This window comes from Mandrillus leucophaeus, unplaced genomic scaffold (genome assembly GCF_000951045.1).
Source record: "Mandrillus leucophaeus isolate KB7577 unplaced genomic scaffold, Mleu.le_1.0 Scaffold583, whole genome shotgun sequence".
Taxonomy (NCBI): domain Eukaryota; kingdom Metazoa; phylum Chordata; class Mammalia; order Primates; family Cercopithecidae; genus Mandrillus; species Mandrillus leucophaeus.
In genome coordinates, this window is record NW_012106286.1 from 482,959 (window position 1) to 490,605 (window position 7,647).

Here is a 7,647-nt window from a genome sequence, read left to right on the forward strand (position 1 = left end):
TCTTGGAACCCCAATTAATCACTCAAGCACCAGGCTTTCCCACACTGTCTGAGTGAGCACACCTTAGCCGTGATGCCACGTGTGTTTGCTCAAGGATTCCTGTTTGAGGGAAGGAAAACACTAATCAGCCCTATACTAAGCCTTAAGGGAAGAAACCAAAAACAATGGCAACAAAAAAAATTATCAAGAGTTTTTTTTTAAAAAAAATCCAGATCAAGAAAAATTTGTTAATTTTTAAACACGTGAGAAATAAAATAAAAACAGGAAAAATATTTTCTTATTTGAGGTCCTGTTAAATTTTAATGTCTACTAGAAACAACGCAGGCCTCACTGTCTCATTGAATCAAAAGGAAAACAACAACTCAAGAAAAATTGTAAATGTAAAGACCTTTTTGATGATGGTGGGATTGTGGTTAACTCTAATTAAAAAACATACGTGCCAATGGAATCTACAAGAATTAGGTCCTTCCCTCAAATTGAGAGGTGTCTTGGAGAAAAATATACATTTTTAAAAAACAAAGGTATTACCCATCTAAGGCATATGCTACCCAAATGAAAAAGCATGCAATAAAATCACCCTGGGGTGGTTGTGCTCTATTTTGAAATATTAAAAGCTGAACTTCCTCTGCACATCTCCCAGCTTCGAAAAGCAGAATGCATCTGGACAGCTTTTTATGGCTTGCATTTTCTCCTCCTCCAGTTTTATAGGCGAATGCACATTTGAGAGAGGATATACGTTAAGCAGGAGACTAACCTTCAATAATGCATTTTGTTTAATGCCCTATTTGGTCCGATCATTTCCTGAAAACTACTCACGTGGTCCCTTATTTTCTAAGCACAGACCAAAAAAAAAAAAAAAAAAAAAAAAAATCAGGCAAATTACGGTGGAACTTTGAAAGAAATGGAATGGAATTGAATGTGTTTTCTGAGCAATCCACAGTACATTACAGGCCCCAGCAATTATGAAACTAGCAGTGAGTCCTCACACTCCGGCTACGTGCAAATTAGATGGGCCACCGACAAGGCAGGATGGAAATTTTGCCAAATCAGGTGTTTTCATCCTTGGGGAAAGAGTCCTCATTTACATAGCACTCCCCTCCCAGTTCATCTTGTGCCTCTCTGGGGCTGGTTACCTCATTAAAGGAAACTTTCAAAGGGACTGCTGTCTGCTGTGGTTGATGGCTTTTTTTTATTTTTCTTTTGCTGAATCAGCAGGCTTGATGTTGAATCAATTCCTACCGCCTCTACCTTTTGAAAGCAAGAAAATATGGTTAGCTGAACAACGCCTTTAATTTGCAGAATATGTGAAGACAGAGGTAAGAGAAGCCAGAGCTCAGAGAGAAAACTTTTCTTTGTAGAAGAGATTGGTGTTGAGTTTACATTTCCTCACTTTATTGTTGTTATTATTACAGTTTTTTCCACATTCTTATTTCCAAAATGGTGTAAGAGATTGAAGATCACATAGACTAGCGGTTTTTAAGATTTCCAAAACAGCCATTACTCCCAACACAGAAAACACAAAAATGGCGATGGGGTCTCGTGCAACTCTGGGATTTGACATAGGGGAGATTCAAGCCCAACTTCCCCATTCTGTAGAGGGAAGACGCCACCCACACTGCTCTGCATGTCTGGGAGTCCGATGACTTTGCCCAAGTCACTTCTATCAGGGGTCAGGAGAAAACGTAGCTGGAACACTGCACCCCTTTCTGGAGTTAGGAGCACAGGAAGAGGAACAGGGATGGTGAGAGGGAAGATGGCATTCTGTTCGGAACACATGGAATTTGAAGTGCTTTTGAGACATCAGAGTGAACAGGCCTAACTGCTAAGTTGGATGTAAGAGGCAAAGACTTAGAAGAGGTTGGGTGGGTGAGTCATGGGTAGTAACTAACATCATCAAAGTGAATGACAACCACCAAGAAGAGTGTTGGGGAGAAAGAAGAGGAAGGAAGGAGGAACCCCAGAATATCCACAATGTAATGTTTTGGGGGAGGGGGGAAAGCAACTAAGAAGGTGTAGCCAAGCAGCAGTATAAAACCAGAATTTCGTGGTTTCAAAGAGCTACAGCAGAGCAGGTTCAAGAACAAGCCAGGGCCGGGTGCAGTGGCTCACACCTATAATCCCAGCATTTTGGGAGGCCGAGGGGGGTGGATCATCTGAGGTCAGGAGTTGGAGACCAACCTGACCAATATGGTGAAACCCTGTCTCTACTAAAAATGCAAAAGATATTAGCCAGGCGTGGTGGTGTGCACCTGTAGTCCCAGCTACATGGGAGGCTGAGACAGGAGAATTGCTTGAACCCAGCAGGCAGAGGTTGCAGTGAGCCGAGATGGCACCACTGCACACTCCGCTCCAGCCTGGGTGACAGAATGAGATTCTGCCTTTAAAAAGAAAGAAGCAGCAGCCAGTAAGAAAAGAAGGTGGGTGGTCAGCAGCCCGCAGTGGGGCACCTCCTTCCTGAGAAGGATGAGGATGCTGTTTGTGGACAGCCAGTTGGATTCTTGGTTTGGGGATTACCTGACTTTGAGTACCTTGGCCGTATGCTCATACTCTCCAATTTTAGCTTGTTCCAAATTGAAACAATCCAGGAATTTTTAGCACTTTTATTAGAAATAGACAACGATCACATGAAACATTGAGTTCCCAAAGGGAATGACCATATTTTTCAAAAATCTGGGGAAGGATCATATTTTTCAAAATTGCCCAGAAATTTTTCTCTCCATTCCTAGCAACAATGTAGTGTTGAGAATGTGTGAACTGAAGGACGTCTTCTTTTTTTTTTTTCTCTCTCTCTCTCTCTAGTGGATGTGCATAGTCCTGCCTTTCTACATAAGTTGGTAGCTCTTTGGAGGCACAGACTGCATGAAAAGAATTCTCTTACGAAATCCTCAGAATTTCTCTGGTCACAAAACAAAGACTCCAAAATTTTTCTTTAAATTGAATGTATGGCTCATTCAGAATATTTTATGATAATGTACAAGGCTAGAACAACAAACAGAATGTTGGAGATAGGATTTGCGATTATTATCAGATGATTAGATTTCTCCAGGTTCTACCTTCAAGGAACATCCAGCTACCCAGAGTGTGAGCATTGTAGTTAAGAGTGCCCCACGGCCAACAGGCATCAGACAAGGCGGCCAGGTGGAAGCCAGCTGTGGTAAGGTCCTGCCCCCTGGGGCACCCTCCCTTCCACATTTCTAATGCCCCAGCCCCTGACAGTCTGGGCCTGTGAGGTTTTCTGAAAAATATGAATGGTTTGTATTTTAAGAGTGGCTCACTGAAGATGTTTGTCAAACCTGTCATCAGCATGAGTTGGTAGAAAGAGCACCTGATGTAGAATAAGAAAACTTACACTGATATTTTAGAAACTTTCGTTTTAGTTTCAGGGTTACACGTGCAGGTTTGTTCTATAGGTAAATTGCATGTCATGGAGGTCTGGTGTACGGATTATTTTGTCATCCAGGTAATAAGCATGGCACCCGATAGGTCGTTTTTTCATCCTCTCCCTCCTCACCACCTTCACCTTCAAGCATGCCCTGGTGTCTGTTGTTCCCTTCTTCGTGAAGACCTACGTTTCAATCCCCATTTTACCCAGGAATGTAAAATCCAGCAAGTCCATTTATCTCTTTGAGATGTAATTTAGTTTTCTATTAGATGGTGATGATATGCCTATTTCTTGATGTCTTTGTGAAGATCAAATATGATAATGTGTATGAAAATTCTTCGTACATGATAAATGTTAGTGGTTCCTCAAATGTGGTAAATGTGGGCAAGGAGTTTAAGATCTCACTTTCTCCACCTTTCACTCTAAAATGGGAGCTGATGTTCATTTCAGTTCAGAGGGAGCACGATGTGTTCACAGAGCTAAGGATGGAATTTGTGGTGTGAAAAATAGGGATGCTTTGAGTCTCTTTTTCACAAAATATGTCCATTGTAGATTGTTCCTTTTCCTTGTGAACCCTGTCTCCTTTCTCTCTCTCTTTTCTGGAATTTCTCCTGCTTGGAAGAGGGTTACTACCCTAGAAAAGCTAAGTGGGACCAGGCCTGTGCTCAGGGTAGAGAAGGTGGGAAGCTTCTTGGGATTTAGAATTGAAACCTGAATTCAGGGGATAGCATGGAGTCCATTTTACAGCATCTTGGTCCTTTCTGCACATCAGCTCTGTTATCTTCTTTTTAGCAAACATCCTTCCCTATTTGCTCCTTGTTTCTTCTTCCTTATAATTGAGGGAAACATATGGGAGTCATTTCCTCTCCAGCCCTCATTTGATGTGACATTCCAGCTGCAGTACCCAACCAGTAACCAATCACTTTGTTCTTTTTTTTTTCACACCATGTTCCAAAGAGCTGCTCTGCCTATTTTTCTTTCCATGTTAGACCATGAGACACCATCAGATCTCAGGTCCTGCCAGCCCACTCCAGTCTAGTCCGTTGTGACTGGGGTTGGATGGAGAAATTTGATACTTTAAAAATGACTTTTGGGGGCAGCAGAGATTATGAACAAAGCAGATGTTCTCCAGGGGAGTGTGGGATAATAGGTTGTGATTGGCATCACTGGCACAACAGCAAGCAGTAAAAAGTGAAATAAATGCTGGCTGTTATCACAACATTCAAATATGTATACAACATCATCAGTTTCATACCAACAGGGTTTTAGGTACTGTGTTAAGTTGTTGTGAAAACCAACTATAAATTAGCCCTTGATATTTTGGAAATTAACATTGTATTGGGGGAGGAAGGAAAGCATGCCTATAAGTAATTAATAATAAATAATAGTAAACTGGCCAGGTGTGGTGACTCACGCCTGTAATCCTAGCACTTTCAGAGGCTGAGGCAGATTGATCACCTGAGGTCAGGAGTTCAAGACCAACCTGACCAATATGGGTAAACCCCATCTCTACTAAAAACTCAAAATTAGCCAGGTGTGGTGACGCATGCCTATAATCCCAGCTACTTGGGAGGCTGAAGCTGGAGAAGCACTTGAGCCTGGGAGGCAAAGGTTGCAGTGAGCTGAGATCATGCCGTTGCACTCCGGCCTGGATGACAGAGGGAGACTCCGTCTCAAATAAATAAACAAATTATAGTAAATCAATAAATAGACCTAATTCTTAATGTAAAATTTTTTTCTAGTGTCTCACTTTCTCATGGTTTACCTTGTTAGCTTTTCATGTCAGTACTTTCAGGAGGATGGTTGGTTGTTTTGCAGAGGAGAACATAAAGTTCCAGTTTTAAAGAGTGGCTTATGGTTCCAGAGCTTGTCAGGCTCTACCAGTCTTGTCCAACCCACAGCACACGGGCTGCTTGCAGCCCAGGATGGCTTTGAATGAGGCTCAACACAAATTTATAAACTTTCTTAAAGCATAATGAGTTTTTATGATTTATTTTTCTCATCAGCTGTTTTATGAACATCTATCTTAAAATCATCAGTATTTTATGTGTGGCCCAAGGCAATTCTTTCAGTGTGACCCAGGGAAGCCAAAAGGTTTGGACATCCCTGCCAGTGGTCTTTCCACAGTGTCCTGATGTAGGGCAAGCACCATATCCTTCTGAATCCTTCCGTCCTCAGCAAGGGCCCCGGCAGACCCTTCACTGGTCATGCACAGAGTGGGAATAAGGATATTTTGCAGGATTTGAGACTTCCTCATGTTCAGGAGAAGAACAGAGTTTTGTGAAGTGGAGAGAAGCACCAGGGTGAGTTACCTTCATGTCCTGAAATGCAGGAAATAGTTCAGGTTAGGCAGTTGCAGTGAGCAAAATTCTGAAAAGCATGAACTTCTCATTGTTATCATCTTCATCATATGTGACCTAGGTGACCTAGGAAGGCCAACAGACCTAAGATGGAGCTGGACTGGTCAGGGGAGTTGGTTCAAAGTAATCACCAAAAGCTTGATGTGGTGGCTCACAGCACTCTGGGACGCTAAGGTAAGAGGATTCCTTGAGCCCAGGAGTTGGAGACCAGCCTGAACAACATAGTAAGATCCTACCTCTACATAAAAATTTAAAAATTAGCCAGATGTGGTGCCTGTAGTCCTAGAAACTCGAGAGGTTGAAGTGGGAGAATCACTTGAGCCTGGGAGATAGAGACTGCATTGAACCATGATTGCACCACTGCGCTCCAGCCTAGAAGACAAGACAGAGCAAGTCCCTGTCTCAAAAAAAAAAAAACAAACAACAACAACAGCAACACATAAATAGTCAGGCACAGTGGCTCACGCCTGTAATCCCAGCACTTTGGGAGGCCAAGGTAGAAGAACCATTTGAGGTCAGGAGTTCCAGACCAGCCTGGCCAACATGGTGAAACCCTGTCTCTACCAAAAATACAAAAATTAACCAGGCATGGTAACTCACGCCTGCAGTCCCAGTTATTCAGGACTCGGGGTCATGGGGGTTGCAGGGAGAATTTGAGGCATGAGAATTGCTTGAATCCAGGAGATGGAGGTTGCAGTGAGCAGAGATCCCACCACTGCAACCAGCCTGGGTGACAGAGGGAGATTCCATTTAAAAAAAAAAATCCAAACAAACAAACAAACAAACAAACCATAAAACAAAACAAAAAACCCCACAAACAACAACAACAAAAAGCAAAATTAGTAATCTTTATTAAACTATGTGTTAGGATGGTGAACACAAGAACAGTAGGGCATTGTTACCCCTGAGTTGCTAATTTTTGTTGGCTAATAAGACATTAATAAATAATGTCTTATTTATCTGTGGATATGGCACTGAGACTTGTGGCAGTCATATTGAAGTTTATGTCTGGCTTTATTTTGTGGTTTAAACACGTAGGATTTTGTTTCATTTATGCATTCGTTGAATAATGTTTTCAGGCACTAACTACTTCCTAGGTGCTGGGAACCCAAAGATAAGCAGACCAGGCTGGTATCTGCAGGAGCTTACATTGTCTCTGTGTTAGGACAGGGAAAGCATCATCTTTTAAGTTCCACTTCTGGCCATATAACTGAGGGCCAACTGATCCTTGGTTTCCTCATCCATAAAATGGGAGCATTAGCACTTATCTTATTCATAAAGTTGTTCTCAGGATAAAATGAGATGATACTTAAAAAGCTAAAGCAACTAAAGCCTGGCTTGTGATCAGAGATCATGTCACATCCCCCTAAATTAAGTAACTGACACAGTGACCGACACAAAACAGACATGCAATAAATATTAAATCCTTTCTTTTATTCCTCACTCAATGTCATATTCTTTTTTCTGAAACACAATCTCACTCTGTCACCTAGGCTGGAGTGGAGTGGCACCATCTTGGCTCACTACAACCTCCACCTCCGAGGTTCAAGGGATTTTCAGTCTCCCAAGTAGCTGGGATTGCAGGTGCACACCACCACTCTGGCTAATTTTTGTATTTTTAGTAGAGATGGGGTTTTTCTGTGTTGGCCAGGGTGGTCTCAAACTCCCAACCTCCAGTGATCTGCCCGCTTGGGCCTCCCAAAGTGCTAGGAATACAGGCGACGTCATATTCTTTTAATCCTTCCCAAGAGAACACTGCCTTTTTCTCCAGTCTTTCTGAACTGCTGGCCCATGCATCCCGTAATTGGGGAAATCCTTCTCTACTCTAACTGTATTTTCCCAGGGTGTCTGCATTCTGTATTTTGAAGTTAAATGGGCTCCTCCTTTGCGTACATCTTTTACATT